The sequence below is a fragment of the Mustela erminea genome, chromosome 3, assembly GCF_009829155.1.
Source record: "Mustela erminea isolate mMusErm1 chromosome 3, mMusErm1.Pri, whole genome shotgun sequence".
Lineage (NCBI taxonomy): Eukaryota > Metazoa > Chordata > Mammalia > Carnivora > Mustelidae > Mustela > Mustela erminea.
This window is the reverse complement of record NC_045616.1, coordinates 40,632,106-40,644,213: the sequence shown is the minus strand read 5'-3', so window position 1 is coordinate 40,644,213 and position 12,108 is coordinate 40,632,106.

The following is a 12,108-nucleotide window of genomic DNA, read 5'->3' as shown; positions in this document are numbered from 1 at the left end:
GATATTCTGATGAGATCAAGAGTATTAACAAGTACGATTTCCTAAAGTATCATATAATAAAATGTGTTAATATTTGAAAGTTATGAATAATGTGTTATGAACCAGTATCTTCCAAAAAACTTCTTTTGTTATAAGCTCATTCACAGGGAGAAGATCCATTCAAAGCACAATAAAACCAAGGGATTTTAATGTAACAACATGTGTAAATTTATTGATATATTTCCAATTTTACACCGGAGTTAAAGTTTTATAAACTACCTCTACCTAAGTTTTAGTGAAGTATTAAAGAAGAATATCCAAAGTTATCTGAAAAGGATACAAAAGCATTCCTTCCTTTTCCAAATCATTTCTATGTAAGACCACATTTTTTTCAGATAGATCAACGAAAACAAGATTATTCAGAATGCAGAAGGAGATATCAGGATCCAATTGTCTTAGTAAGCCGGACACTGAGGAGATTTACAAAATTATAAAATAATGCCACTCTTTTCACAGATTTTTAATTTGAAAAATTTATTTCTTAATGCTTTATAGTTTTCATAAAAAGAACATTTCTGCAGTGGTTTTGTAATCGATAATTAAAATTAATAATTTAAAAATTTGTATTAATTTCTGCCATGGCAAATTTGAAGGAAAAAAAAAAAAAGCAAAAGCTCTGTGCAGCCACAGTAATTTTAATAGTGTAATGGGGCCCAAGACCAAACAGCTTCAGAGGAGTTGCTCTAAGTCTGTCCTTTCCTCTTACACCAATTGGTGGATATTAACCAATTCCTCAAGCAGTCTCCCTAAGTCTAACCCATGCAGCCAATGAGCAGATTGGCATTTCGAAGAATCATATCTGATATAGCTCTTGCCAGGAAGCAACCTTTCAATAACGGCTCTGGATCCCTCTAGGGACAAACTCCAACTCTGTGACAAGGTTTAAAAAGGCCATCTCCATCTCGTGCCTGACTACCTCTAAAATTCAGAGCAAATCCCCTCTTCTCATGCCACACACAAGGCTCTACCAAATATTCGTATACCTCTCCTTCTTGCTCTTGTGGCCATTTCCCTAAAATAGCCCACACATCTCACCACAGGGCGTTCATCTCCCCCACTTCAAGATTTTTCCAAGTATCATGTCTAGGACCTCTTTCTTCCTGTTTCTGAGGCTTAGGGAGGGAAAAGACCTTCTTTCTTCTGTGCCTTTTTTGCCTCTATAGATATTTCTATCATATTTCTAAGCCTGTACTTACTGCACATGAACACACAGATAACTGGGTTCCCCTTGATTTGGGAGGAAGAAAACTTTGCCATCAGTATTGCCGTAAGTGGATTGTGCTTTTTCGGTGACTGTACTTCTTGTGTAGCTCAATATGTACAGTTACTAAGATGTGATCCTTAAGCCACAAAAGTGCCCTGTTTTTGTCATACTCTTCTATAAACCACAGTTCTGCTTTGTCATTGGCTCCCTATTATTCTCTACTATTTAGGATACCTTTAAAGACAAACACTTCTCAGGCTTCTCTGTGTCTCTAGTCAGATTCCAGTGTGCTGACACAATGGTTCCTGTCCACTCGGTATAAAAGGATAGTTGCATTCAGAGAGGATTTACTGAGGGGGTATTTATCTCTTGGTGGTGGCCGAAAGTCCTACCCTATGATACTTAATTTAAAATGATATATTACTTGTTACCTTTTTTAATATTCAAGCAATACTGAAGCATATTTATTTAGGTCATTGCTATATTAATCGTACTCATGTATATAATCAATTAATGGTGCTTTTATGTGTTTTCTGCAGATCCTGATAAGGCACGTTTAGGTGCTCTCTGAGACCCCTGAATTGTGAGGTAGGCACCTGGCATGTCTCCTCTACAGAACACTGTAAAAGGTGTCCTACCCTGCAGGGTGTAATTAAGGTGCATTAGATGATTATCTGAGTAGGTCTGTACACTAGGTCAGAGACAAACTGAAGGGCATTCAAAACAATACAACTAATAAGGAGACTGAAAGGGAAGTCTGAAAGGAAATTTGGCTGAGCTATATTAATTAAGAAATGAGTAGAGGTAATCATGATTTCTTTCAACAAGTAGAGGTTTTAGAAATTAAAATTTCTCTTGAGATATTATGTAAAAAATACAATTTGACAGCCCGGGCTGTATTATTGTGTACCTGGTATGAATCCACCCTTGAGATATTGAAACTCACACAGTACATACCTACAGATCTTCAACATAGGATGCTTTAATGAGAATAAAAATTTCACTACTATAGAAAAGTCTATTGAGAATGAGAGAAAAGTTTTAGATCCAGATTTTGCAATAGAACAACCAACAGCTGCTCCAGGCAAATGTCATATAAGGTCATGATAGGACTCAAAGAATCCCGTACAAAGTCTCTCAAAGGTAAGAAGGAGGAGGTGGGCTGCCTAGGGACTACGGAACTTAAGGAAAGACTTAGGGGCTTTGAATTCCTTTGCTTTTCTTACTGCCTCCCATATGCACTAGCCAGAGCAAGGGCACAGCATCTGAGCTGGCAGAACCAGCAGGCTCAGAAAGAAAACCTGCAGGAAACGCCTGTTCCCTCAAGCCAAAAAAATAAAACCAAACAGCCTTTTTGACAATACCTACCCTACTCCAACAGTCTTTGTTTCTGATTAAAGAAAATCTTTAAGATTTAGAGCTAGGCAAAAAGCATAGTCCACTAAACAGAAAAAAAAAAAAAAAAAAAGGATACAACTGACTTACAGAAATCAAAACGTTGGCTTTCCAAAGAATGCTCTGAAGAAGATGAAAAGACTAGTTAAAAACTGCTAAAAAAAAAAAGTTTACAAACCACAATTCCTATAAGGAAATTGCATTTGGGAGCTATAAAAACTTTCAAAAACTCACATCCAAAAAAAAAAAAAAAACCCACAATAAATTCAGTTAGGAAAGGAGCAAAAGATGTGAACAGATGTTTCACTGAAAAGGACATACAGATGAACAATAAGCACGTGGAAAGTGTTCCCTATCACTAGGCATTAGCGAAATGCAAATGAAAACTTCTTTGCTAATGTGTGTGTTCAAATCTTTTGATTTGGTGTTCTGTTTGCTATTGCATTGTTAGAGTTTCTGGAGAGATTGGGTTTGTTTACTTTTCTATTCTGAAAACAAGTCCTTGACCAGATACACGTTTTGTGACTCTTTTCTCTCACTGGCCCGCCCCTGTCTTTATGGTGTCTTTTGAAGATCCCAAGTTTTTAATTTTGCTAGAATTCATTTTATCAAGTCTTTCTTTATGAATTTTGCTTTTGGAGTTATATTTGAGAATTCGTGACAAGCCAATGTCACAAGATTTGCTTCTGTATTTTACTAGAGGTTTTAGTAGGTTTAAGTTTTATAGTAAGTTTATTTTTTATATGATGTGAATCAAAGACAACCACTTTTTGTTTATTTCAGCATGTGTAGAAGAATAATTTAGAGAGGTTTTATTTTAAACATTGAACTGTCTTCCCCAAAGAAAAACCATTTCTCTTAGAATCTTGATAAATATATAAAATAACATAAACCCAAGAATGTGATACATATCTTTTTTTTTTCTGTAATGGGAAAAAATACTTTCTTTGTACCAAATTGCCAAGTCCTTCATTATCTCTAATGAAAATTTCCACTATTTATTTGCTAGCATCATTAGATTTCCTAAAGATAAATCAGATTGGGATTTCTCTGCTCAACATCTGGAAGTCTTTAATATCGACATACTGGTATTTACCATGCTAAGACACAATGAGTTCTTAAGACAGATGTATTGGGGCGCCTGAGTGGCTCAGTGGGTTAAGCCTCTGCCTTCAGCCCTGGTCATGATCTCAGGGTCCTGGGATCGAGCCCCACATCAAGCTCTCTGCTCAGCAGGGTGCCTGCTTCCCCCGTCTCCCTCTGCCTGCCTCTCTGCCTACTTGTGATCTCTCTCTCTCTCTGTCAAATAAATAAATAAAACCTTAAAAACAAAACAAGACAAGACAGATGTCCTGGTGGTATCATGCTTCTTTCATGATGTATGCACATCAGTTGTGTTGCCCTATGTTAATAGTTTTCTTATTTTCCTTCCTGCAGTGCAGCTGAATCAGAATTGCATTTCTAGGCTCTCCGAGCATATCTTTTTTCTACTGTATCACAGAGCCCTGAGGCAGATTTTGGGTTTCTTCTAGGCAGGACTTTTCTATGAAACAGATTTTAGGCCAATAAGCTCAAGGAATTAAAACATGTTCAAATGTCCAAGGCTATCTAGTAGCAAGAAGTAAACAGTTATTCAAGAGGATGTTGTAAAGATTGACTTCTATTCCAATTCACATTTATGAGGCATGTGTTTTCTTGATGAAGCTGATGGCTTAATGCAGAAAGGCACCTGCTGAACTCTCTGTGGTAAAGCCTTCGCTGTTTCTTTCTTTGAGGCCTAAGGCATAATCTGACTGGGGCCAATGAGCGAAACTCAAAGTACTACATTAAAAAACCATCTGACATATTTTTACCGCTACCAAAGGGAAAAAAAAAAAGTATGAAATAAATGGTTTCACATCAAGCAGAGTTCATTACTGACAACAAAGGTTTTGAAGACCAGCTCTTCATGATAGATTTGGTGATCGGAATTTGTGACACAGAATAAATTTAGTGGATGTTAAAGCCTTCGTTCTGTACTCTTCTTGTCCCCTGGCTCCTCTAATAATAAGGACTTTAATCAAAGTTTTGGTTTTGATCTATTTCTTGTTTCCCCTCTCCATGATGCAATTATGCAAACATTTCATGATAGCCAATTTTGATTATAGACTAGAGAAGTTTAAGAACTATAAAGACAAATTTTTCCTGGAGGACAATGAAGTTTTCTGGGAGAAGAGAACTGACTTTGAATTTGAAGGATGGGTTCTGGAGAAACTTTCATGGCATTTAAAAGGGCGTTCCAGGAAAAGAAAACAGGGGCAACCTGCTGGAAGGTTGCAAACGTTGGCCATTATCTTCAATTATAAATTATCATAGATTTTTTTAGCTGTGAAGGACTTTGGAGTTCATGGATTCTGTTGGTCTACCAATCACGATTTTTAGCCCTGGAGTTGTCAGATGTGACTCTATGTCACAAAAACATAATGGAGGTTTTTATGTTTCATGAAAACACATTGTGCTAAAATTATAATGTCAAAATCAGTAGTCTCTCCCAATCACTTTATTTTACATACAAGAAGACAAACCAGTGGCAGGTTTTCTTTAGACAAAGAAAATCCTTAACAAATGGACTGCCTACCATCCATTCCACTGCTAGGCCGTGTTCAGGAATGTGCTAGATTTCTAAGGGGAAAATCCATTTTCCAGTAATTCTCAAGAAAGAGAAGATAAGAGTCTTTTTAAGGTGAAGTACTGCAAGAGAATAACAAGCAAAAATTAATGTCCCAGGATCATTTTATATAAAAAATAAACATAATTTATAAAACACATGGTTCAAAACACTGTAGCTCCACATCTACCAAGAACAGAAATGATGTTCTACGGACCAAATTCAAACTACTTATATTGAGGAAATACATTTCTGTTAAAAATTGGAATAGGTTTATTGTCCACCTTTAGGAATATATTCATCATGCATTTTTTGAAAGATCATCACGGGAAGGATACTCTCTAATGAGGGTTAATAATGGAAGACAACTTGAGAACTAAAGATTGGAAACTGAAAGAATTCTCCTAAGTTCTGAAAACAATTAAAGTTGACCCAGATATATGATTAAGAAAATTTTATTATGGAAATACTCTGAGTTTCTTTTTTTCTTTTTTACTTGCCAGGACTCGAGATTAAGCATTTCAAAAGAATCATATGATCAAAATCAAATAAGGCGTGGTTTTATTTCCATCCACATTTGGCAAGTATTCAAACTGAACTGACCTTCGTCAGATCAAAATACATGCAATTCTTGCTGCTGAGAGTTTCCCCCTTTCTATGAAAGACCCGCTTCTTGTGCAGTTTTGAAAATGGTAGCCAGAATCAAAGAAAAGTTCAGATTTGTATTTTCTTTCAAATTACATAGAAAATTAAAAAAAATATTAGTTTTTGAACAGTGAATGTTGTAGTATATGGCCAGTTGTGTGAAAAGGAGCATTCAGGTTTAACAAATAATCTTGTTAAAAAAACAATAATAAACACATGTTAAACTTTAAAAAACATTCAGAAGAAAAGATTTTTAAAATAACAAATAATTGAAAACAATTCAGTGATCTCTTTATTTTCTACACTTTTTCAAAGGATTTTATTTATTTAACAGACAGGGATCACAAGTAGACAGAGAGGCAGGCAGAGAGGAGGAAGCAGACTCCCTGCCGAGCAGAGAGCCTGATGCGGGGCTCGATCCCAGGAACCTGGGATCATGACCTGAGCTGAAGGCAGAAGCTTTAACCCACTGAGCCACCCAGGCACTCCATATTTTCTACATTTTTAAAGTTAAAAAATTCAAACTGTTTTTATCCTTGTTAATCATATTTAAATTCCACAAAACAATGAACTAGGAGATCTTCTCAACTATTTTCTTGCCATTTTCAGCTATAAATTTAAAAAATTAAAAATTGAATGAACCACTGTTACAATGTGAATTCAGCAGAGTACTATTTAAAATCTGATATATTTTCCAATGTATTAGAAATTATGAATATTCAAGTATTTGCTATCTTTTTCATTTAGTAGTTTTACTTCTTACATTAAGATTACGGTCTTTAATTTTCACTCTGTAAGAATGTGATACTTGTACCTAAACTTAAATTTCTGAGTTAAGTTGAAATGGTAAGAAATGATAAGAAAATTCTAACACTAAGTTTAGTTTAATTAGCAAAAAGTTAAGCTCCAGTGACATTTATTATACCAATTCTTAAATATAAGTGTTCTAATTAGTTTAGTTGATTACTTTACTTATTCAGAAAGGAACACTGTCAGATTTAATTACTGTGTAAACCTAATTATTTTCGGATTTATACCATGTTAGGTGAACTGATGTATTTTTTAAAAGATTTATTTTAGACGTGAAAGAGTGTCTGAGTGGGGAGAGGGGCAGGAGGTGAGGAAGGGAGAGAACCCTCAAGCAGACTCCCTCCTGAGCATGAAGGAGGCTTGAACCTGGGACCCTGAGATCACGACCTGAGCCAAATCAGGATCAGATGACCAACCAACTGAGCCACCCAGGTACCCCAAAAATGCACCTGTCTTAATTCAAATGTCATCCATTTACCACGAGCTTATACGGACTCTGATATATAAATATCTATGCATGTAAGAGCATCAAATATTTGGGTTCAGGAAAGAGGCTATTTATATTAACACCTAAATTCCTGATTATTTATGAAAGGGTTAATTTTTTTTAATCAGCTGTAGGAAAAGGGAATACATGAACTAACCCGGTCCACATCACAATCATTTCTCTAACCACTGAAGGCTCCTTTCCTCTAGTCTTTTTTTTTTTTCCTAAAGATTTTTTATTTATTTGACAGAGAGACAGACAGCGATAAAGGGAACACAAGTAGGGGGAGTGGGAGAGGGAGAAGCAGGCTTCCCACCAAGAGGGAACCCCATGCGGGGCTCTAGCCCAGGACCCCAGGATCATGACCTGAGCCGAAGGCAGACTCTTATTAACAACTGAGCCACCCAGGCACCCCTCTTTTCTCTAGTCTTATTGTGGCCTTTTCAGTCATTGCTTATATTTACTAGCTGTTTTATCTCCTCATCCGCTACCAAACTAGATTTAAACCTATGTCAATTCAAAAATGAAATAAGATGGGATTGGGAGGGAGACAAACCATAAGATACTCAATCTCACAAAACAAACTGAGGACTGCTGGGGGGAGGTGAGTAGGGAGTGGGTGGTGGGGTTATGGATGTTGGGGAGGGTATGTGCTACGGTGAGTGCTGTGAAGTGTGTAAACCTGGCGATTCACAGACCTGTACCCCTGGGGCTAATAATACATTATATGCTTATAAAAAAATTTTAAAATATTTTTTACAAAACTATGTCAATTCAAGAAACTATCTGTATGCTTTAATAACCCATTAGACATACTTTGCTCAAATTAATAATATCCAATTTAGCAATGCAGCAATTTGGAATGTAAGATACTGCCTCATGAAGCATTCAGCAACATATTATCTTCCTCCTCACTCATTCTGCTCTGCCATGTGTTTTATTTCATTCGTTCCTCTTGTTTTATGTTTTATTATCTAATAATCTGTCTTCAAAATGGAGATAAAATTGTAACTTAGTTGGAAGGTTTCTGTGCCCCCCCAAAAACCCAACAAAGATGACTGAAATATATAGGATTTTTTTAAATGTTCTTAATCTCAGAAGATTGATTTTATTTTCAAATTTTTAAATGTTCTTATGAAAAATACAACATTGGTTTTCTGATAAAACACAAATATTATTCAAAGGAAAGAGTAAAATGACTATTTCAGAAATAGCCGTTCAAAAGATGTATCTAAAACAATACAACATACTGCCGTAAATCAAAGAATACATGCTTACAAATTAAAACATGAGATCCTAATGATGATACCTTGCATTGCAAACTTGCCAGTTTTTGTGAAACTAATTAGTCTTCTATAATGGAAAACTATAATTGAGTCTATATGGTTATGAGAGATGAAATTGAAAACAATCACATATTTCCTGGCATTTATACTTCTAAATTATCAAACGTAATTTTTTTTTATTTTGCAGGTAATTGGCTTGCAATTTTATCAAGTTATTGGAATATATTCTTGCTCTGACATATTTTCATAATCCATACTCGAACAACTTCTTCACGTCAGACTTCAGAATGTGTTACAGTTTTAACCAGTTACTATGTTGCAAGGATATATATATATATATATATATATATATATATATATTTTTTTTTTTTTTTTTTTACTAAAAGGGAAATACTTTATGGATAAACTAATAAAATATATTACCACACTTTCTCATGGATAGGAATAATCCTTTTTATTATACAGTTAATATAAATATTCAGAAATGTCAAAAAAGGAGGGATTGTTAACTCCATCAATCTGAAATCATAATACTGTAAGATTATTCCATTACTGAAACTCGTGTAATTTTTAATAAAGTTGTGTAATTTTTATTATGTTTGGCATTTTCAAACATGAAAATGTTAAGGAACTAAAAGAACTGAGAACTGAGAAAAGATCGTCTATTCAAAGAACCTGAAAACAGAGAGTAAAAATTACTACATATTATGAATTCAAAGAGGATCAAATTAAGTAATTTAGGTTTGAAGGAAAAGAAGACAATTTTTGAGAGAATTATTTGATTAAATCATTAAGTAAATGAGACACCGTTAAGTATTGTATTGTTCAACTAATGAGTGACGAGAACCTGTGAAAGTTCCAAAAAGTTCCAAAAAACAGAGGATTATGTTAATATATATTTATTTTGCATTTACCCTACCCATCGAATGCATGTTCCAGGTGGCTCTGCCTGGCACAATCACACAAAGACAAGGCTAATGGAAGCTATGCTGCCTTTTGTTAGTCATTTTCATCTGGATCATACGTTAACCTTCTTCATTCCAACAAAAAAGGAAAGAATCCTATAAGTGAAAGCTTTATCCCAGAGGCAAAACTCATCACTTCTTCTCATAGCCAATTGGACAGATTTAATTATCTATCTCTGGCTTGCCATCAAGGAGCAGAATAATATAGGTTTCCCTATAGATCTAGAAGGAGCAGTAAGTTAGATGCTATTGAGTACTGCTGTTCTCCCTTGCATAAGGTTAGAGGTATTTCTATCCTCTTAGATGATAAATTCCCATTCTCTGTCTAAAAAATATTTAACCAAACTCAAGCACTCAAATTTTAATTAAGATAGTTCCACTTTAATGATGCATCCATTTTCCAATATTCTAAGCAATATTTCTTCTTTTGTGAAACAAATTATGATAAAATTATATTATTGGCATTTCTTTCTATTTGAATTTGTTATTTCAAACATAGGTTGTTATTCTAAATTTGTTGCTATTCATTTTGTAATTTTGGGGGGAGGGAAAATTTTTACTCTAAGTCTAAATTTAGTAAAAAGTAATCTCAGTATAAAGTAATAGAAAGAAAATCTCGGGCGCCTGGGTGGCTCAGTTGGTTGGGCGACTGCCTTTGCCTCAGGTCATGATTCTGGAGTCCCGGGATCGAGTCCCACATCGAGCTCTCTGCTCAGCAGGGAATCTGCTTCTAATCCCTGACCTTCTCCCCTCTCATGCTCTCTCACTCTCTCTCAAATAAATAAATAAAATAAAATTTAAAAAAAGAAAATCTCAGTATAAATATCTTCATTTACACATTAATTACAAAAAATTAAATGGAGTCAAGTAAATTATGAGTATCAGAAAAAACCTGCATAGATATTAAAATTATAATCATGAAAAGTTATTGGGACATACAGATTTTATTTTGAGTGAATAAGCTGGAATTAAGCAAAGTATGTAATTGCATGGATATAGAAAAAAAGGACAGAAGTTTGGAAAAACTGAAGGTAGGTGAGTCGGAATGATAGAATTCGAAGTGGATTTTAGTTTGTCTTTTTGGTGTGATATTTGAAAAATGAAACAATATAATATGCTTCACAATGTTTTTATGGTTCTGAGTATATTTGTTTGGCATTTTGGCACACCGAGGAAATTTCTACCAATTATACCAGCACTTCCCATGAAGTATAGTGATAGAGCCAATTAATCAATAACATTTATTGAGTGATTACAGTCCCAAGAACTTCAAATGCAGGACTTTAAATGTACTAATTTACTTAACATTTAATATAATATAGCCAGGTGAGCTCCATAATTACTCTGTATATACGAATAAGGAAATAGCCACAGAACTGGGTGTTGTACCTAAGTGATGAACCACTGGATTTCTACTCCTGAAATCAACACTGTGCTGTATGTTAACTAATTTAAATAGAATTTTGGTGGGAGGGAAGAAAAAACAGCTGCAGAGAACTCCAGTCACATGTCCAAGTTTACCAGATTAGTAGGTTTTGGAGATAGGCACGAACACTGGGACCATTCTCTTTACAACCAGGTTCACGGTATCCCATAGCTCACTGCAAGCAGATGGACTAAGTCCACATTACAACCAAAAATTATGCAAAACAAAAATAAGGAGAAGGAGGAAATAAAATGACGAGGCGTAGCAGAGGGAGAGGAGGAGGAGTAACAGGAGACCCAAGAAGTAAAGAAAAAAACATTGTTAAGACAGAAATACTACTAAAACTATTCCAATGTATAATTTTAATGGAGTTGGGGTATAAATTATATACATATAAGCTAATATGAAAGGACAGTTGTATCTTTTAATGTATACTAAAATTCATTTTTTTAGATTTCATTTTATTTTTTTGAATTTTAAGCTTTGATATTTTCTCTCAGAAAAAAATTTACTTCATTTAGCTCAGCACTAGTAACACCAGATTTTTTATTACAGCAAGTTTTTGATAAGCTAATAGTCCATACACAATCTTTCTGAACCAGTCACAGACCTCTAATTCCCCTCACCACATTGTAATGCTCTTATATTTCTTGTCCGCATTAATGCAAAAGCCTTACAATCTGTCTTCCTGCCTTTATTTCCCCTTTACTATGTCCCTACACACAGTATCTCTCCCTTCCCCCTCCTTCACTAATCTACACATGCAGATTCATCCTAAACTCTTTCTGAAACATACTTCCATCTGGGTCACTTTATACATCAAGATCTGTGATATCTTTTTATATCTTGTTGAATTAGTCAAAATGTGGTTTGGCATTTTTCATTTCTTGATCCTTATCCCTAAATATACAATCTGGGTGCCTGGGTGGCTCAGCCAGTTAAGCATCTGCCTTTAGCTCAGTTCATGATCCCGGGGTCCCGGGATCATGTCCCACATTGGGCTCTGTGCTCAGCGGGGAACCTACTTCTTCCTCTGCCCTTCATCCTGCTTGTGCTCACTCTTGCTTACTCTCTCTTTCTAATAAATAAATAAAATCTTTAAAAAAAAAGAAATAAAATATCTTTCCACCTCTATTTCTGCTCCCTCAACTTCCAGCTGGAAACAGGGAAAGGATGTTGTAACCAGTATATTAATCAGCGTGTG